Raw genomic sequence first — 22,956 nt, 5'->3', positions numbered from 1 at the left:
GAGAGTCCCAAATTTGGGTGACTGGCTTAGTCAGGATTTGGTCTGACTACAAGGACAGTTGGGAAGCATGTCTCGCTTCACACTGTACATAGGCAAAGGTGCATGCACCTAACAGTAGTGCATGCAATTTTTCCTGTGTATTTGTTTAAAGTGTATTTAAAATGATAAGCCTCCTGTCTTAAGTGTCCTGGGCCCCCCAGAACATTATTCCAGCTCTGGTAATACTTTAGTGGTTGTTGCATTGATTTAATTGCCTGCCTTCTAGCTTGCACTGGTCCCATTCCCAGATCATTTGTTGAACATATGACCAGCCCCAATTGCACTGACAATATCATTAATCCTTCCTCATTTGCACTTACTATATCACCCCTTTTACGTATGCCATTGTCTGCCAACCCTTTCTGCACTGTTTTTAATTCAAACCACCACCAATCACTGGAAACATTTAAGGCTCATACACAATTGTTACAAAATGAGTGTTTTCTTGAAGCATTTCACCTTTATGGCGATCATACTGAATAGCCATTTATTATAAGGATTATTTTTGATGCATATTTTGAAACGCACAGTACACATTTGTGAGGGAAAGACGCATCACTGCGTTGAGCTGGTCATATGCTGCTCTGGCAGACTGATCAAATACGATTGTGCCAACATGTTTCATAATGGTTAAACTTATTAAACAAAGTCAGATATGTTTCTATGAAAGGAATATTGGAAGGATATCATATTAGGCAACTAAACAAGTTTGAGCATAGAGGCATAAACCAGTTGCAGATCATGCAAAAGGATTCATGTATTTCTATAATACAGGACTGGCAGCTTTTTCCCTGCATTGTTTTAGAAATGACCCACTGTGTATTAAGTCATCACATCCAGGTTTTCCTAAATGTTACTACAACCAAATTCCAGTAGTTCTAAATCCCGCCTACTTTTGTGTTTGTCTCAACCTACAGTTGATTTGGTCCCACCCACAAGATGTCACTTCAAGAATTTTTTCTAGGGCCACTTTAAGTTCCCAATCCATCTCTGGGTATGACACAGCCCTAATGTTTAAATATGAATTTTCTCAATGGTATTTGTGGTGGCTCTGATTATAGCCTGACCTGTCCCTGACCCTTCAGGTGAAAGTGGTTCCAACACTAGCAACAGAGGTGATGATATGCCATTGCAGGGCAGCAGTACAAGTATAGAAAAACACAGAGAATCTTTCTATGTGTGATGATTATCTACCTGAGGACAGCAGTGTTTTAAACACAGGAAGTCAAAAATATATTGCACTGTCTGCTCAGATGCATTCCAAAAAAAGTGATGGATTCAGATAGTATAACAAAAAGCTCAGCTGCCTATACTGTGAGAAACTAGTCTCAAAAATAGCCTGGCATGTTGAGCATGTTCATGGCAATGAGACTGAAGTTGCCTGGGCTCTTACATTTCTCAAATACTTAAAGGAAAAGTGCATACAATTTAAACATCTTCGGAATAGAGGTAACAAGGAAAGGGAGTGCAGTTCTGATTTCATGCACTGTGCCAAAGTTTGTTTGCAAGAAAATACCTCTGGCAACACATAAAGAACTGTAAACTAAGCCAAAAGTGCAACAAATCTAAACCTGGCAAAAACAGACAGTTTTTGGAAGCTTTTCAATGACATGACACAAGATGAAATATTGTTCACAATTAAAAATGACAGATGCATCGTACAGAAGGGACAGCTTTTCTATAACTGGGTTAGATCAGATATTGGCAAACATGAGTACATCCGTCAGAAACTTTGAGAAATGGGAAGGCTATTTTTTCAAGTTAAAAATATAACAAAATCTGGTAGTGAGGTATTCCTGACTATAGACCTAGCCCTAGTTGAACTGGTTTTTAATATTCCTGCTTGCCAGAATTCAGCTCCTTCCTTAGATCTATATCATCCCATCTTCAGTAAAGCTGTACATACACAGAGTACTCCTGTATGTGGAATACTAGAAAAGTTGATAATGTAATGTTCGTTTTGTCACTAATGTCACTAACTTACTCCAACTGTTGCCTACATGTCTTCTCGCCGAATAACTAGTTTAAACTGACCCATAAACAAAGTACTTTTGAGTATTAATCTCATACTATTCATTATTAGCGATCGCAAGATGCGATCGATTTCCTATTGACACCGGATTTCAGCTAGTAAAATATAGATTAAAATGAGCCAAAACTCCACTCATTTCTGTGGACCTGAACCATAATAACCCTTACTGTAGTATTATCTATGTATAAATAATCTCTGACACATTTTACTAATAAATAAATGTGGCTTGGAACCTTATTAAATGTGTACTATTTACAAATGTAAGTGTGAATGCAAATGTGTGTGTTATTAATCCGTGTGATTGCACCATTACTAATCTTAATTGCATGGTTAAACAATATTAATCAATTTAGCCTACTTCATCCAATTATTACTTCCACAATAAAAATGTATGTAGAAGGATAAGAAAGTGATTTTACACTTGGGAAGCAGTCAGTGTCTGCTTGCTTTCAAATTGGTATATAACAGTTTTAACATTACGTGTCATAACTTACTGTACTGGATATCTTAATCATAGAATTTTATGAGATTATGAGCATACGTCCACATACTAGTTCATTTTGTATTTTCATTAATGCTAATAATGAATTATCATTTGCATATTTTCCCAAATGCTTTACATGGTTTATAAGAATAAGAAGCATAAATTGTTAATTTAAATAATGTATCTGCATGAACAACATTCACTTGCAAATATAAAATAGCATCAGCTGTAGAACTCCATAGACAGGTACACATAATGCAGTGTTTGCTTGGGATTTTTGCCATGACATTTATAAAGTTGGCCAAAGATTTTGGCATGTTTTCATCCTCAGGACATGAGTATGAATGATTAAATTGTTAAGAAGTTGAAAAATAAGGAATAAAGGAGTTCTTCTTTATATTTTGCATGATATGCATAATTAAAAATAGCCTGCTTATGGAAAATGCACACCATTTAAAATAAGGAACATATGACATACGGTTTTTAAACAAACCACAAATCTCTTGCTTATTTTTTAAGATTCACTTCAGAGCTGGTTTGGAATGTTATATGCCTTGAATAGAATTGTGTGTGATTCAATTTTAAATATTATCTGTTTGGCTAGTAGATTTTATGCTGAATTTGTCAACATTTCCCGGAAAGATTGAACTTCAGGTTATCTGGTATGTCCGTCTAATAGCGGGATACAGATAGACCTTATGAGTTTTGCCTTTCGATCAGGAACAATTTCCTGTTTAAATCCTCCTACTAGTGTTTATTATGCCAATGTTCTGGTAAACAATGGTTTAGTTAGTTATGGATTTCCTACTGTTTACTACATTAATAATTGACCCTTTCTATGACCATTATAAATGCAGTTTCCAGCCTCTAAACACTCTCTCGTTCTCCTGTTTCCTTATTATAGTGTGTTACCCAAAACTGTACCCCATATACCAAAATGTGGTCTAACTAGTGAGGTACAGAGTGAAAATACTATGTTTGCATGGTATGCAGTTCTCCCCCTTTTTATATACAGCAAGATTGTTTTCACTTTTGCAGCCACTGCCTGGCACCGTGTGCTACTACTTGCTCTCTGTCAACTAGTATTCTTAAGTCCTTTTTCATCTCTTTTCCCCAATTGTATTAAAGTGAATGTCTAAATAGAATAGTTATTAGAAAAGCAAATTAATCTGCCATTTCACAGCCCAGTTTGTCATTTTGTTTTAATCTTTCTATAGCAAGTTACTATACTGCTCTGTATTAATAGCATAGCTTAGTGTCATCAGCAAATAAGGAACCTTACTTTGTAGGTAATCTAAAAGGTTGCCTATAGTAAGATTTAAATGGACAGAGCCCAATGCTGATCCCCATGATACATCACCAAAAGCTATAGCAATTCTGAATATGTTTCAATTTTGAATATCCTTTATTTGCTGCTAGTTCTCTACCCATGTACTGTCAAAGTCAAATAATTGGATGAAAGAAAGTATATTGATTAACATTGTTTTACCGTGTGATTGCAATCAGTGTGCTACGTGTTGTGACGCAATCAAACAATAAATAAGTGCGCATACACTTACCCTTACACATTCACTTGTCGATAGTTCATTTTATAATAGTTCCAACCCACAGTCGTTTATGAACAGATGTTATTGAGTTTATAGTTAAATATTATAGTGTTATATGCACTTTAGTGAGATCTAAGGTTCAGGTTACAGGAAACATATCATGTTTGGTGTCATTCTAATCCCCTATTTATCTTTAATGATTCGGTTCCATCAGCTATGAGATCGCACTTCGTGTATGCTAGTTATGGAATATAGGGAATTAGTGATCAGAATGGTATTGTGTGTATAATGTAAATAAACCAGTTTGAACTAGCTTTCAGTGGGAAGATTGGTATGCATCTGACCCCCCCACCCTTGGAAATCTGACCCCCACCCTTGGAGGGTGTCATTTGAACTGACCTATGAACTACACTATAGTGGACTGTCCTGGAGCCTGAACCTATGAAAACATGGCAAGTCATCTGTATTGTATTTACTGTAACACCAAATGTATATATATTGCTCTCTGGAATCAGCTTACAGTCTCTTTGACCACAGACTTCAGGATTGAATGACTGTTAGCTGGATCCAGCACAGCTCGGCTTATGTATCGGCTGTAATTATTTATTTAATGGATATTCTTTTGCTGTTGCTAATAAATCACTTTTTGAGTTGGAACCACACAAATCGCATAGACAATAGACAATGATTATTGGTATACGATAAAATTTTAATTTAATAATTTGAGGGCTTGCAGCAGAGGTTACGCTACCGGAAGATTCACAAAGCCTACGGATTTCGGTTCCTCAACAAAGGATGGAGAATGCAATATGTTCAATACCTGTTTATAATTCTGTGTTGTGAAACCGAATGTCCGTTTTTGTGTAATTCAAGGAGCACTGATTTGAGTCTAGGGACAATAAAGAAAACTGTTTCCTTTTATTGTCACTGTTCGTTTTGATGTAATTTATGTTGCATTGCGTATGTGTATTTCCGGTATTGTTGCCATGTGTTTAAGCAGTCGTTTTGATAGTCTGTTATATATTTATAGTGTAAACAATTGTTAATTCCTCTGAAAAGTTATTACGATCATTTGGGTAAAGTAATTTTTTCTGCGCAGAAAACAAATGTATGTGAATTGTGTGATTGTGAATATTTGAGGACCCAGGTTACTGTTGAAAGAAACAGGGTATAAATTATTACCTGAGGGACAAAGGTTCTGTTCAAAAAGGGATCATGGAGTAAAGAAACCTTTGTGGCGTTCTGTTCCAAAAGAGATCAGGGTATAAATAGATGCCAGAGTATACACGCGAAAACAAGAGGTTTCCAATAGTAACCGAAAAGCTTACTGATAGTTAGTATCTGTAAGCGGTGCGATCGGACCACATGGTTGATTGTGCAACCGTGATTGTGACTTGGGAGTTGTGGGAGGAAATACGCTGCAACCGCTGATATTATAATAAATAGCTAGTACTAACAGTTGTAAAGTACTCAAACTGGACAGGCAGGGTATTGCGAAGTTGGTACTTTTCTGATCCCAGTTGTTGTTAGGTTTTCCTCACTGAGTACGCTAACAATTGGGTGTTATTTTTCAGTGATACTTAGTCGGGAAGAAGTGAGTAGGCACAGCTTGTTTAATTCCTTCACGGCCAATAAAAATCTCTAGTGGTATGTTATGGAAACGCTAGAGATGGTCAGGGAGGTACTGCCTATGGACTGGCCGATTGGTTCGGCAAGGTATATTATGGGTAAGAAATATGGTGCGTGCTCAACGGCGTACTGTGACAAATGGGTCAAGATGACCCGGGAATGTGTGAGACCTTTTCCTAAGATTGGTCATTTTGATTCAGAGGCACTGAGTACTGTAACAGGTAAAATATGTTAGATTAAATCAAAGGAAAAGAGAATTAAACACTATTAATGCTTAAAACTGTGGCAACAGGAAGGTAACACGTGGCAGGGTAATATATACGTACCGGAAGTTAGCGCTGCAAAGAGTAGAGAAGTGAGCGCAAGCGTGCCCCGCCACAAATGCGGTTGGGGTGGTAAGTATAGCCGATACCAAAAATGTTAAAATGTAACTAGTAACTTGTTGTTAGGAACCCCTCTAGCCGGTACAGAACAACCCGTAGTCTGCTCTGCCAGTCAGGTGTTCACTGGAGCCCCTAGTGGTGGGGACAGACTTGGCCGCAGACTAGCAGAGGGTCGTGAAGTGCGTACCGACTAGGGGGAACCCAGGTAAGCGGAGTGAAGTCCAGGCAAGGGTCAAGGGCCGGCAGCAGACAGGGAATCCAATACACGATCCAGTGTCAAGGGTCACAAGCACGGTAGCAAGGTCCAGATACAGGCAAGAAGGTCAGGGTCACAGGATACACAGGCAGGGTCAAAATCCAGGCAATGGGTCATACACAGGTAATCAGTCCAAACAGGTTTTCACCAATACTAAACAGGAGCAGGAGCAGGTTAGCTGACAGGCAGACTGGACGCTATAACCGGCAATGAGGCAGCAGACCTCATTGCCTTAAATACTCACACAAACCAATCAGAAGTTGACACACTCCTGCAGGCTAATTGCTCAGACAGAACAGGGCCAATCAGGGCCTGACCCCGAAACACACAGCTGCAGGCCAATGCCTGCAAATCCAGCCCTCCTCACTAGATCAGCCTACGGGCTATCTGTTGCGCGCATGCGCCCGGCTACTAACACCGCCGGGACGCAGCGCTGAAGAGGCGTCCGGCCGTTGCCCTGGCAACGGTCGGGGGTTGAGGGGAAATGACGTCCCGGTCGTCATGGTGATGGCCGAGACTCCAGAGCGGGCAGGAAGTGAGCCGCGGCGGCTGTGAGTACTGCCGCGGCTCGTGACACTTGAGGAGGGGTCAAGGAACCCCGACACCCAGGTTTTTTAGGGAATTTTTTGAAAAATTCTCTTAAGAGTTTTGTAGCGTTAAGTTTTCTCCGCGGGACCCAGGACCGCTCTTCCAAGCCGCGATTCCTCCACTGTACCAGGAAGTGCACCTGGCCCTGCACGTTCTTAGAATCGAGAATCTTCTGAATTATGTATTTTTGAGGTTTATTCCGATTCTGTACATGTGGACTTGGAAGCTGGGATTGACTTGGGTACAGCACAGGCTTAAGCAAAGAGCAATGAAATGTGTTTGGTATCCTTAATGACCCAGGAATTTTCAACCTGAATGCCACGGCATTGATCTGCTTAACAATGAGAAACGGATCGATGAATTTAGGACCCAATTTCCTGCAAGGCTGTCTGAGCCTAATATTTAGTGTAGAAACTTTAAGGGAGCAGATGGTACGGTGGCGATCAGAATTTTTTTTTTTTGCAGAAAATGAGGCCTGTCTTAAAGCGAATTGCACTTTTTTCCAAATGACCTGGAGGTCAGCAGCTGTGGAACGAATCTCCGGAATACCAGCGGATCTGAGGGAATACAAGGAATTGGACCTGGGATGGAAACCAAAGTTGCAATAGAATGGCGAGATTTGCGTAGATGAATGATATGAATTGTTATAGGCGAATTCTGCCCAGGGCAATAAGGACGACCAGTTGTCGTGAAATTCGGAAGTGTAGCATCGTAAAAACTGCTCCAAGGACTGATTAACCCTTTCAGTCTGCCCATTAGACTGAGGGTGGTATGCAGACGACAGGCTAATCTTGATTTCAAGCAGGGTACAAAAGGATTTCCAAAATTGTGCTATAAATTGTGACCCACGATCAAAAACAATGTCAACAGGAAGTCCATGGAGGCAGAATATGTGCTGGATGAACAGGACAGCCAGATTTCGAGCACTAGGGACCCTGGTTAGTGGTATGAAGTGAGACATCTTGCTGAATCGATCTACTACAACCCATATGGTGTTGTGTCCTGCAGATAGTGGTAGATCGACTATAAAGTCCATGGACAAATGAGTCCAGGGTTTTGCAGGAACGGGCAATGGAATCAGTTGACCTACCGGATGATTCCTGGGAACTTTATTCCTGGCACAACCCTCGCAAGAGAGAACATAACTCCTGACATCAGTAGGTAACGATGGCCACCATGCAGTACGGGATAAGACTTCCAACGTTTTCCGGATTCCGGGATGTCCAGCAGTCTTACTATTGTGAGCTTCTGCAAGAACCGCCTTCCTTAAATGAACCGGCACAAATAAACATCCGTCCGGGGTATTATCCGGGGCTATCCTTTGAAACCTTTGGAGTGTAATGCTCAGGTCTTGGGTCAGCCCAGCGTGGATTACGGAAGGGGGAATGATAGGTTCCGGATTCATAATTGGAACATGATTTGCCAGGAAGCTTCTAGACAGAGCATCTGCTCGGACATTCTTAGAACCTGGTCGGTAGGTGATTACAAAATCGAATCGAGTGAAAAATAGCGACCAACGGGCCTGTCTGGGGTTCAGACGTTTGGCCGACTGAATATATTGTAGGTTTTTATGATCCGTAATAACGGAAATCTGATGCGTGGCACCCTCCAGCCAATGACGCCACTCTTCAAAATAATAAATCCTATGCTGAACGTTTACCTCCTCATCGTCCTTGGGATTGCCCCATCGATCCGAGGGACATACAACCTCATCCGAATACGAGCTGGAGATGAGTGGAAGACTGTGTTCAACACGCGAGATGGCCACTATGAATATCTTGTTATGCCTTTTGGCCTATGCAATGCTCCTGCAGTCTTCCAGAGTTATGTTAATGACATTTTCCATGACCTTTTGTACTCTTCCGTGGTAGTGTACCTTGATGATATACTAATCTTCTCTAAAGACCTCCAGTCTCATCGCCTTCACCTTGCGAAGTTCTTTCTCGACTGTGGAGAAACTATCTTTATTGTAAGTTGGAGAAATGCTCCTTTGAACCCGCTGAGTTGCCCTTCCTAAGGTATACTGTGTCTGGTTCCGGTCTCCGGATGGACCCTGAAAAAGTTTGGGCTATTCTGGAATGGCCTTGCCCCAATACTCTCAAGACTATTCAATGATTCTTTGGCTTCGCCAACTATCACAGACATTTTATTTTTGGATACTCCACTATTGTGGCCCCTCTAGTGGCTCTTACCAAGAAAGGAGCTGATACCCAGCATTGGCTCCCAGAGGCTGTTGATGCATTTTCTTTTCTCAAGGAGGCATTCTCTACTGCTCCTGTCCTGAAGTAACCCGACCTCTCCCTCCCATTTTTTTCTCAAAGTCGATGCATCTATGATGGGAGTGGGAGCTGTCCTTTCACAGAAGTCCAGTCAAGGGAAACTTCACCTCTGTGCCTTCTTTTCCTGTAAATTCCTATCAGCTGAAAGGAACTATTCCATAGGCGATAAGGAGTTATTGGCCATTAAACTAGCGTTGAGCGAATGGTGTTATCTTTTGGAAGGAGCCCAATACATTGTCACGGTGTTTACAGACCATAAAACCCTCCTCTATCTCCAATCCGCCCAGTGCCTAAATCCTTGTCAAGCCCCCTGGTCGCTCTTCTTACATTTTAACTTGCATGTTACCTTCAAACCTGGACAGAAAAACAAGAAAGCTGATGCGTTATCTTGGGAATTTGACAGTTCTGAACCTGAGGATTTTCTGGATCGCCCCATTCTGGATCCAAAATATGTCAATGCCATCAAGTCCCCCACTCCACCCCTCAGGAAAACATTAGTTTCTCCCTATCTGCGGAAGAGACGGTTGATCTGGTTCCATGCCTCACGCTTTGCCGGACATCTGGGAGTCCGGAAGACCTTCAAATTATCTTCCCTTCAATACTGGTGGCCCAAGTACCAATCTGAAATTAAGGAATTTGTGGCCACTTGTGCGGTCTGTGCCCAACACAAGTCCCCTCGCCAATCTCCGTTGGGTCTTCTTCAGCCGCTTCCAGTACCTTCTAAACCATGAACACATATTTCGATGGACTTCATCACTGATGTTCCCGTCAGCATTACAATACCATCTGGATTATTGTAGACCGTTTTTCCAAAATGGCGCACTTCGTCTCCTTGGTTAGTCTGCCATCCTCTGCTGTATTTGCCCAACATTTTGTGAAGGAGATTTTTCGCCTCCGTGGTTGCCCTTCAGAGTTTGTCTCGGATGGAGGAGTCCAATTCGTATCTAAGTTTTGGAGATCTTTATGTCATCTTCTTGGCATTTGGCTAAAGTTCTCCTCTTCTTATCCCCAAACCAATGGGCAAATGGAGAGGGTCAATCACGACCTGGAAACATTTCTAAGGATTTTCTCCTCAGCCAACCAAGAAGACTGGGTCGATATGTTACCGTGGGTCGAATTCGTGCATAGCAATGCCTTTCATGAATCCACCTCAGCAACTCCATTTTCCATTGTCTACGGAATACATCCACGAATTCCAAAATTTTTGGCTCTACCATCTACTCAGGTTCCAGCAGTTAATTCCTTGAGACAGGATTTTCTCTCCACTTGGGCACAAGTTCGAAGGACATTGAAGAAATCCTCCTCTATGTATAAATTATTTGCAGATAGGAAATGCAGAGCCATGCCTCCCCTGAAGGTTGGTGACAAAGTTTGAATCGACCAAGAATATTAGTCTCATGGTACCCTGTATGAAGTTCGCTCCCCGCTACATTGGTTCCTATAAGATCTCTCGAGTCATCTCTCCTGTGTGCTTTAAACTTCAGTTTCCCTCAGCTCTTCGGATCACCAATACCTTCCATATCTCGCTATTGAAGCCCCTGGTCATCTCCATTGTTCTACCGGGACTCATGTATCTACCCTTCATTGGGTGTTATTCCTCAGTGTCAAGTTGCCTCTTAAAGTCACCTCTTTGTTCTGTCTCACTGGGAACTTCCCTAGGAGGCTGCGACCTGCAGGGTGGAAGCCGCTAAGCCCAAATCTCCTTTCCGAGATCCCTGGTAAATACCTTCCGCTCTGTTAGACTCCGCGTCTCTGGGTGAGTCTAGCAAATACCAGTTCAACCCTGACAATGTCTGTCTATTATGACATTTTTCACTGGTAAGCATATCTCATCAGATTTTTTTAGTGTGTCTGGATCCTCCTGATCCTCCCCCCTCTGAATAGACAAATTTGTCAGCTTTATCTACAGCTTCAGCACCAGCTAAATTGTGCAGGGTGTATGCCTATACTTTTATTTTTATTTTTCTGAGAGTCCAGCACAGCAGTATACACGCCATTCCTTCTTGAATTTGAGCCATACGTCCACAATGGCGTCATCAAAAACAAGTTGATCTATGCGTCGGAGACCTTGTGCCATCACAGTCAACCTTCTGACACCATGTAGAACTGTCTGAGTTAAAATCAAAAGCAGAGGCTCGAGAACTGTAAGAACATGTCTTTACTGTGTGGTATATACTGAGAACTGAAGATGGCTGCCAGGGATTTCCTGTCAGCCAGCAATTCCTGAATGTCAAGTGGATGGCAGTGATGTCACTTCCACACACAAATAGCATACATCTACAGGCTGCAGTCCCAGCAATGGCCACATCCCTTTCCACTTTGGCCACACTCCAATGCTTCTCTTCCTTTGGCATCCTCATCATCATCTATTTATATATCGCTACTAATTCCGCAGTCTTTTCCCCAATTCCCTCACTTTTACAATGTAAGACCCATGGATAAACAGCCCCAGATAAATTCTAACACTGCAGACAATGGGCTATTCAGTCTCTGCTCCACTAAATTATAAAGTGTACAAGAAATCTTCTAAAATGTATTTTGTTTTCATTTGTTTGCACAATATACACTATTTTTGATATCATCATCATCACCATTTATTTATATAGCGCCACTGATTCTGCAGCGCTGTCCAGAGAACTCATTCACATCAGTCCCTGCCCCATTGGAGCTTACAGTCTAAATTCCCTAATATACACACACACATACAGACAGAGAGAGACTAGGGTCAATTTGATAGCAGCCAATTAACCTACTAGTATATTTTTGGAATGTGGGAGGAAACCGGAGCACCTGGAGGAAACCCACGCAAACACGGGGAGAACATACAAACTCCACCAAACCTCTCTCCCCTAGCACCAAACTTCTCTCTTAGGGTGAGGGGAGAAGTAGTTCCCGCTGTGTTAAGCAGTTTAAGGCCAGACCTCTGGAATGCTCTGACGTCACTTCCATACTTACTACTTGGGTGTGCTGGGAGGTGAAGATTCCAGTGCCCTAGGAAGTTTTAAACTGTTCCTTCTCCCCCATCTCTCCAATCCCAGGGTCTGGCCTCCCTGAGCTGCTAAGCAATATGTCCAGGTGTTAAGAAAAGTACAGAAAATTGCTCCAGTTGCGATATCTTTAACAATTTTACCAACCAGTGAAAGTCTTGATCAGCATGCTGATTTATGCATACACACTACACACTATTTACATGATTTACCTTCAGATCTGTTTTCTTCATCAGTCATAACCATCTGCTGAAAAGATTCTGTAAACTCTGTAAACTCTATAGAGATCTGCCTACACTGCTGGTCGTGAGTGCATACACACTGCAGAATTTGCCAGACATTGTTCCATCGTTTATAGATATATTTATTCCAGTTATAAAATCAAATAAAATGATACAATGTGGTTTGGTACAATAAAACATGATCGTGGGAGCGTACACATTAATGCAATATCGGACCTAACAGTCATTTATCGTGTGATTGACACGATAATCAGGTGAAAAAATTGTAGTGTGTACCTAGCTTTACAGTTTACACTACAAAAAAAAATCTGCAGTACCATTTATGATCATTCATTTAAACCATTTTATTGCAATGAGGTTTGTAGACAATTCTAGGGCAGGGTTCCCATCTGTCATACTAACCTGTATAATATCTATATGATATGCATTTATAAAAGAATGCAATGTGGCATTGCACAAAAAATATGTGGAATAGTATCCCCTGCAACTATAATAGACATCCTGTGCTAGCCCCTGTTCGTATATTTTGTCTTGCTTTAAATTTGCACTTATATTATCATTTTTAATAGTTGTTATGCCTTCAGCATTTTCATATTTACATATGCATGTATTCTGTGTAAACTCTACATAGTGGCCAGTCTGGTATTGGCTTAAAATTGAACTCTCAGGACCTCTGTAGTTTAGTTTTAGATATTATATACTAAGAAGTAAGAGGTGCAGTATATCTCTCCCCTCAGCACAGCATCGATGGTGTCACTCGCCGGATCTCTGGACCTAGATCCAGGCCACTCACCTCTCTGCCGGCGCCCATGCAGCGCCACGGCTGTCCACCATCTTGAGAATGCTTCTGCGCATGTGCAGACTAGAAGGAACTTTATAACCTTTCCTCACTTCATATTGGTTACCCATTAGCCTTCCCATATTTAAGGCACCGATGACCTCTTCCTAATTGTCTGTTCTTGATCCTCACTTCACTGTGGTAGCCGTAACCTACTCTCCTGTGGTTCCTGTTCCTCTCAGCGTTTCAGCGTCTCCAGACATCTCACCTGTTGGCCGGATAATTCACTGCCATGCCTGTGGTAAACCTGCCTCCTGTTGATCATCGCAGCACCTGCGACCTCTCACCTTCTGGCCGGATAATTCTCCGCCACGTCCGCGGTATATCTGCCTCTCGCTGATCACCGCAGTACCTGCTACCTCTCATCTGCTGGCTGGATAATTCACCGCCACGTCCGTGGTATATCTGCCTCTCGTTGATCACTGCAGTATCTGCTACATCTTACCTGCTGGCCGGATATTCTCTGCCACGTCTGTGGTAAACCTGCCTCTCACTGATCATCGCAGCTCCTGCTACCTCTCACCTGCTGGCCGGATAAATCATCGTCACCTCTGTGGTAAATCTCAGCCATCCGCTGAATATATCTACACCTCTTATTATCTCACCTACTGGCCGGATAATCATTGCCACCTCTGTGGTTAACCCCAGCCATTCGCTGAACATTACTACACCTTTTATTATCTCCTTTATTGGCCAGATACTCATTGCCACCTCTTTGGTAAATCCCAGTCATCTGATCTTCATCGCAATACTGAACTATTGCTCCTATCTCTACGTCAGTGATGTCAATTACCTGCTTGTCATCTGTACCTCTCCGCTGCTTTTACGTTTTATTCTCACCCCCTGAGCGATACATCACGTGTCATTGTCCTGTTGGTCCTATCCTATCCTAACCCTGGAAAAGACCAGCCACTGCGTTAGACTCCGCGCCTCAAGTGTAGTTACTACTGATGGTAAGATTGCTCCCTAGTTATGTACTTTTGCTAAGTTTTTCATGTTTGCATTACATTGCATCTGTTCTGTTGTAAATGTATTCCATTATTTCTGTATTACAGTTTTACCACTTGAATTATCACGTTCTTAACTACTTGAATAAACAACATTAAAGCATACTTGCCTACTCTCCCGGACTCCCGGAAGAGTAGGCAATGCTCCCGCATTCGCTGAAATTCGCGGCAGTGAATGGAGGGGGCGGATGCTTAATCGCGTCATTAAGTCTTGTCCCCGCTGTTCAAAGCCCTGAACTTTGGCATTTCATAGTGGGGGCGGGGCTATGGTGACACGACGATGTCACCACGCCCCCCCCCCCTCCTACCCCTTGTCACATGACTTTTCCCCCGGCAGAGGAATATTAAAGGTTGGCAGGTATACATGAAAGAAGTAGGTGTGGTTATGCTGTCTGTCTGATTATATTCAGACCAAAGGGAAATTATAGTAAGGACAGAACCGTAAAACATTGGCTGTCAGCAAGTGGGATATCACATATTCTGATTATCAGACCTGCTACATTGCCAACTCAATTATCTGCATATGACATCGGAGCAGTTTCTACACAGTCTGCACTTCTACTGCAGTCTACTGACTTCTCAGAAACTGGCACTCTGTAAACGCAGTTACCTATATACTGAAATATAGCGGTCTCTATACAGTCAAACACTTACAGCTCAACAACATGTAACAGAAAACGACATCTTCATACAAAACAAGGTCTCAAACCTGTGGTTCCTCAAAAACCTCATCTGTCGGCAACGGAGCCATTATTGCCCGGGCAAAACCCGAAGCCGTGAAAGTACGCGCCAACTTTGTAAAGCAGGAAATCCAGTAGATAAATCATGTTTGAAGGCAGAAATGACAGTAAAGTAATCACGTCAGGAGGCAGAAATGACAACAGAGAAAAACTGCTTAGAGGCAATTATGGAGAAGCTGGTTGCAGAAAAGAAGGCCGCAGCTGCCATAGCTGAAGCTGAATTCTTGGAGGCTGCAGATCAACCCGATATAAAAGGAACCATCAATGTACTTGATTCAGAGCTCGGATCCCAAAGTACATCAGAATATGCCCATCAAGTCTCCAAAATGAGTAGCAACCCTTCAGAAGTGCAAGCAGACTTTATCAGTGAAAAAAGCCAAACACTCTATGCAGTGCAACCACATGTCAACAAAAAAAACACAAATTTACAAGCAAGAGAACTCTACACAAGGTGAACCCACGAAGGACATTACTCCCCCACGCCAAGAGTTTGAGCCTGTAAACTGCAGCAAAGGCAGCGCCTCCTGAACGCAAAAGTGGTATGACACAAGCCGGCTGGAAACAGACATTCCTAGCAGGTATGACCACACACCACTTACTCACTATGTTCGCCAACAGCACATCCTAGAGCCAACCAGGACTCACTAGACTTTGCTAAGTTTCTTGCACGACAAGAGCTAGTAACCTAGTAACACAAGGACTTTCAAAGTTTAACGATCGCCCTGAGAGCTTCAGAGCTTGGCGATCCTTCTTCCAAAATGCAATCAGAGGCTTATACCTTTCATATAGCGAGGAGATAGACCTCTTAATTAAATGGCTTGGAAATGAGTCTGTTGAACATGCTAAAAGGGTCAGAGAAATCAATGTAAACTACCTGTCTGGCTTTAAAATGATCTGGGATAGACGTGGATGTTATGGCTCACCAGAAGCAATAGAAGGTGCACTATTCAAAAGAATTGATGACTTCCCTAGATTACCTAACAAAGGCTACCAGAGACTTAGAGAACTGAGTGACTTATTAATGGAGCTTCAAATAACCAAGTCTAAGGGGGACTTACCAGGACTTGCCTACCTTGACACAGCCAGAGGCATTAAACACATAGTGCAAAAACTACCTTACAATCTGCAGCAAAAGTGGGTTATCCATGGCTCCAAATACAAACAGCGGAACAATGTGACATTTCCTTAATTCTCTGTTTTGGTGAACTTTGTACACCTGCTAGCTAAGATCAGGAACGATCCTATTTTTGCCTTTACCATGCTAGGTGCTGCCCCAATGCTACCTAACCCACGCAAAATGTCAGTTGCAGTTCACAACACGAATGTGTATCCTCTAGATTCCATCCACAGGTCTGCCAGATATATCAATCAGGAGACTAGAGACAAAGATCCTGGCAAACAGTGTCCTCTACATCAGAGACCACATCCTCTCCTGAAATGCAGAGCCTTCAGAAAGAAGTCCCTGGAGAACCGCAAAGCCTTCCTTTGAAAAAATGACATCTGCTACAAGTGCTGCTCTTCAACATCCCACTTCGCCAAGGACTGTGGTCAGTGTCAACTGCACAGAGTGCAACAGCACAGATCACAACACAGCTTTACACCCTGGGCCTCCCCCATGGACTTGACTACACAGTCAAAGTGACCTCAAGCATGGCGTGGAGCACAGCGCAGAGGGTAGAGACACTACTGCTGTCACACCAGCGATTACTTCACAATGTACTGAAGTCTGCAAAGAAGCCATAAGCGGCAGATCTTGTTCCAAAATCTATTTAGTCAGAGTCTACCCAAAAGGCCAGCCAGACAAAGATGTCAAACGTTATGCAATTCTAGATGATCAAAGTAACAAGTCTCTAGCCAGATCAACCTTCTTTGAAATCTTTAGTATTAAGGGCTCCAACACTCCCTACTCCTTAAAGACTTGCGCAGGGAGTTTTGAGACAACAGAGGGGAGAGCTACCGGCTATCAAGTCGAGTCCATAGATGGAAGGACTTGTCTTCACTTACCAACCACCACTGAATGCAACCAGATTCCAGATAACAGGTCTGAAATTCCTACACCAGATGCAGCTATTCATCATGCACGCTTGAAACATATAGCACACCTGTTACCAGAACTGGACCCTCAAGCCCAGATAATTCTACTCATAGAGAAAGATATCTTAGGGGTCAACAAAGTCAGAAGCCAGATCAATGGTCCATACAACGCACCTTATGCTCAGCGACTAGATCAAGGATAGGTCATAATAGGAGATGTACGTATAGGAGACATACACAGACCAGCTTCTGTTAACAGCATGCTTACCCATACTTTAGAAAATGGACATCCTTCTATTTTTCAACCATGTCATAATCGCTATCTCATAAAAGAATTGCCACACCACCCTGTCATAGACTCCTCTAGTGACAATCACGTCTGTGACATCTACCAAGATTATCTAGGGTGCACAGTCTTTCAAAAAACAGAATACAGAAGGATGATCATTGTCCATTGAGGACAAGCAATTCTTAGAAACAATGCAGAATGCACTAGTCAAAGATGAGGCAAACAGTTGGGTTGCACCTCTACCCTTTAGAACCCACAGACATTGCCTACCTAACAACAGAGAACAAGTACTAAAATGCTTCTCTTCACTTAAACGTAACTTTCACAGGAAACCAGAGATGAGAGATCACTTCTTCTCTTTCATGGTCAAAATATTTGAGAATAGCCACGCTTAGATGGCTCCCATCCTCAAAGATGCAGAGGAATGCCGGTACCTACCTATGTTTGGAGTATATCACCCCAAGAAACCAGGTCAGATTCGTGTTTGATTTCAGTGCCAAGCTTGAAGGTATCTCCTTAAATAATGTTCTTTTGACAGGACCAGATCTTAACAATAAACTTCTCGAAATACTCATGAGCTTTCGAAGGGACACCATTGCCATCACTGCCGTTATTCAACAAATGTTCCATTGTTTCCACGTAAGAGAAGAAGACAGGAACTTCTTAAGATTCCTTTGGTGCAGAGACAATGACACTCCTAAAGACATTGCAGAGTACCGCATGAGGGTACACATCTTTGGTAACAGCCCTTCTCCTGCAATTGCCATCTTTGGACATTCAGCTCATGAGGATGAGCAAGAGTACGGTTCAGATGTTAGACAGCTCATAGAAAAGGACTTCTACGTGGATGATTGTTTAAAATCTTTACCAACAGACGAGACTGCAATCGGCCTCCTCAAAAGAGTTCAGTAAATGCTTCTCTGCTCACATCTCAGACTTCAAAAAATAGCTTCTAACAGCAGAGGAGTGATGGAAGCATTCCCTTCTCAAGATCATACTAGTGATTTAAAGGATTTAGATTTAATGACTGATTCTCCACCAGCTCAATGTAGCCTTGGGCTGTTATGGGACTTAATCTGACTCCTTCACCTTCCAAGTGAACAGTGAAGAAAAGCCCTTCACTCGCAGAGGTGTCTTGTCTGCTATAAACAGCTTGTATGACCCCCTAAGGATTTGCAGCTCCTGTCACCATCCAAGGTAAAACCCTGCTCAGAGACCTAACCTGCTAGTCATCTGACTGGGATGCTCCACTACCTATACTGAAAAGGGATCAGTGGGAAGAATGGAAGAACTCTCTATCTGCCTTAACTAACCTTTATATTATGCGTCCATATGCTCCTGTGCCTTCTACAGAGGTACAGAACCAGAGACTGTGTGTATTTTCTGATGCTTCAGTTAAAGCAATAGCAGCTGTTGCATATCTTAAAACCGTGGACATAAAAGGACAATGTCATATCGGATTTGTTATGGGCAAAGCAAAGTTAGCACCACAACCAGAGCACACGTACCCATACTGGAACTTTGTGCTGCAGTACTAGCTGTTGAATTGGTTGAGCTCATCACATCTGAGTTGCCTATTGAGCTTGCAGAAGCAGAATTCTACACAGCCAGTAAGGTAGTGTTAGGCTACATTTACAATGAGACCAGACTGTTCCATGTTTACATCAGCAATGGAGTGCTACGGATTAGGAGATCCACCAATCCAAAACAGTGGCACTATGCATCTACCGTTCACAATGCTGCAGACCACTCTACAAGAGCTGTCACAGCCAGTCTCCTTAAAGACTCTTAATTGCTCACAGGACCTGAATTCCTGTACAAAGCAGATTGGAGCATTCCAGAAAGTGACACATTTGAGTTAGTAGATGCAGACTCAGATGTCGAAATCCGTACACAAGTGACTACAATCCATATTACGATTTCAGATTGTCAATTGGAGCTTCACAGATTCCAAAGATTCTCAACTTGAAAATCTCTTTTTAGTGCCATTACCTTCAACCCACCTAATTTTCTCAAAGCCTTGCAAACACCTTCTGGGACAGGTGGAAGAGACAGTACATCACTACCTTGCAAACAATTAACAAGTGGCATGTTGCTATAACTTACTTAAAACCTGGTGATAGTGTGCTCATAAGAGATTGACAATCACAGCGCAATGAGTGGCCTTTAAGTCTTGTCACCAAAACATTCCCAAGCAAAGATGGGAAGGTCCGTAAGGTCGAGGTCAAAATATGCAAGCACGGAGAGACTAAGTTGTTTCTTAGACCAGTATCTGAATTGATCTTATTGTTAACTTCAGAGAATTAAGTGTTGGCATCAGTTGATACCAGGCGGGGAGTGCTATGCATTCAGCAGTTTTATATTTACATATGAATTTATTCTGTGTAAACTCCACCTAGTGGCCAGTCTTGTATTGGCGTAAAATTGAATTCTCAGGGCCTCTGTAGTTTAGTTTTCACTGCATCATGGTAATTACAGGAGGTTGCCATTTTAGATATTACATGCTAAGAAGTAAGAGGTGCAGTATATCTCTCCCCTTAGCACAGCATCGATGGTAAGATTGCTCCCTAGTTTATGTACTTTTGCTATGTTTTTCATGTTTGCATTACATTGCATCTGTTATGTTGTAAATGAATTACATTATTTCTGTATTACAGTTTTACAACTTAAATTATCACGTTCTTAACTGCTTGAATAAACAACATTAAAGTAGGAGTCCTTATGCTGTCAGTCTGATTATATTCAGGCCAAAAGGAAGTTATAGTGAGGACAGAACAACACTTATTAAAACTGCAATTGCATTAAAATTTAATGCATATCTAATATATAACATGGTAAGTATGTGAACATAAATTTGTTATATGAAGTAGAATAAAATGCTCATACATTATAAAAAAAACAGCTTACAAATGGCATTATACATTACATGCCTACAAGTCTCATTTTAGATTAATGTTATGTGTACAAAGCGCAGTAAGTTACCTGCAGTTGTCTTAGGAAAGACAGGAGAGCAAGGTATTTAACAATATGTTGCAGTTAAAATAAACACACATGCTAGAAAACAAATCATTAATAGCATATCAAACTGTTTGAGACAAATATGGTTTCGTGAAAGCCAGAACAATAGATAGCTGGCTGCAATTACAGTTCATTGTAGGAGCAAGCTCCTGGGAATTGACATTCTCTTCAAGCCATTAAATCACCAGGGGAATGAATGCGCAGAGAAAATCGTTTTCTTAAATAACCATTTCCATACATAGTCTACATGATTGCTTTCATAGCAAACTGTATGACTATTTATCTGGGATCTTTATACAGATAATTTGAAAAATGTTTTTTTAAAATTCTAGTTTGTTTAATAAATCTGTATATAGTGTGAATGGATGTGGAGAAATATATCTACCAAACAGGGCAAAAACATGTATTTTCATAGAGATGATGTGATATCTCTTAGATTGTAAACTCATTTGGGACTCATTTTATTGTCTTCTGTCTCATGCCATTGTATGTTATTTATTTGTCTGGAGTTATTTTAATCTTTAAGAAAAACAGAAAAACAACATTTTATTGTCTTAAAAATCACATCTTATGAAAAACGACCACCCATATATTTCTAATTCATAGCTAAACGTTAAAAACAGAGAAAGCAATGTGCTTTGTGACAAACGTACCGTACACAAAAATATTTTAAAATCCGAATTGGTTGGCCCAGTAATAATTTCAAATTCAAAGTGCTTTTTTAATACATGGAAATTAACCATAACCTGTTTGCACAAATGTCAGAACTGAATTTAAGAAAGTGATTTTTCAATACATGGTAGCTGTTATTTCACTGCTTGTTTGTTTAAGACTTTTATTGCTTGCCTTTGTTTTGGGAGTTTATTGAGGGCTGATTGAAGTCACTGATTACATGTGTTTGTTAACCATACACAATCTGTGTCTAGTGGCTGCAAGCCAGTGTGTTTACTTGAAAGTGTGTTAGTTATTAGGATTAATATGGCAATATTCAGAGTTCAACAGGAGTTAAAAAGGAGGAGACCACTCTACCTGACAACACTACTACAGGAGGACAAAATCCAACACTCCAGTGAGTCCTGTTACCTTCCACCTCAAGCACCTGCTTTGGACATTCCTTACTGATCTGCTAGCATTGGTGATGAGATCACTTCTGATTTAATGAACCAATTGCAAACCTTGTCTCTCATTTAAATTCTCAGTATGTCCAATCTGTTCATCTGTAATATGTTGTTCTACCCACACCACACCATCTTACTCTCCATACTCTTCTCCTACCTCTCCTCTCTTCTCCATTCTCCAAGCCCAATAGCACGGTGTCAAAAGTGGTTAGCACTTCTGCCTTACAGCACTGGGGTCATGAGTTTAATTCCCGACCATGATCTTATCTGTGTGGAGTTTGTATGTTCTCCCCATGTTTGCGTGAGCTTCCTACGGGTGCTCCGGTTTCCTCCTACACTCCAAAAACATACTGGTAGGTTAATTAGCTGCTAACAAAATTCACCCTAGTGTGTGTGTGTGTGTGTGTGTGTGTGTTAGGGAATTTAGACTGTAAGTTCCAGTGGGGCAGGGATTGATGTGAGTGAGTTCTCTGTACAGCGCTGCGGAATTAGAGGCGCTATATAAATAAATGTTGATGATGAATGTTGATGATGATGAATATTTTCACTTCAACCCACCATCCTGCCAGTTTGACTGTATCGCCTCCACCTCCTCTGCTTCCAGGGCCTGATCAGCCAATAGGCTGACCAGGCTGCAGCCTGGGGCGCTGAAGCCAGGGGGGTGCATCGTCGCCGAGATGTTTTTTTATGTTTGTTTGTTTTTTTTCTAAATGTGGCAGACAGAGTCATCGGGACCGCCCCTGGTCTAAAGGAGCGGTCCCGACTGTCACTATCACATGACAGGCTGTCTGGCAGCAATCGCTGCTAGCTGCCTGTCAGTGTGGCCGCAGGCGCTTCTTACTCTGGTCACGTGAGATCAAGACTTCCACATCTCACGTGACCAGAATAAGAAGTGCCCGCGGACACACTGACAGGCAGCTAGCAGCGATCGCTGCCAGATTGCCTGTCATACACAGCACTGAAGAGAGGACTCCACAGCAGGTAAGTTCCATGTCTCGGGGGAAGGGGCGGCAGATAGGCAGGTGAGGTGGCTAAAGGGGACAGGTGAGCATGCTAAAGGGGGCAGGTGAGCAGGCTAAAGGGGGCAGGTGAGCAGGCCAAAGGGGGCAGGTGAGCAGGCCGAAGGGGGCAGGTGAGGTGGCCAAAGGGGGCAGGTGAGTAGGCTGAAGAGGGCAGGTGAGCAGGTTGAAGGGGCAGGTGAGATGGCTGGAGAGGGGGGGGGCACTACTGCTGAAATAGCCTAGGGCGGCCGGAACCCTTAATCAGGCCCTGTCTGCTTCCCACCTAGACTGCTAAAGTTAATGTCCCTTTAGTTTCTGGAAACCCCCTCCCTCTAGAATGTAAGCTCTCACGGGCAAGGTCCTTTGCCCGATGTCTCGTGTGCGTCCAGTTTGTCCCTGTCATGTCTGATGCTGAATTGTTTCTGTATGTCATGCAATTTGATCT

Source organism: Mixophyes fleayi, chromosome 2 (genome assembly GCF_038048845.1).
Source record: "Mixophyes fleayi isolate aMixFle1 chromosome 2, aMixFle1.hap1, whole genome shotgun sequence".
Classification (NCBI taxonomy): Eukaryota; Metazoa; Chordata; class Amphibia; order Anura; family Limnodynastidae; genus Mixophyes; species Mixophyes fleayi.
Note: the sequence above shows the minus strand (reverse complement) of the source record.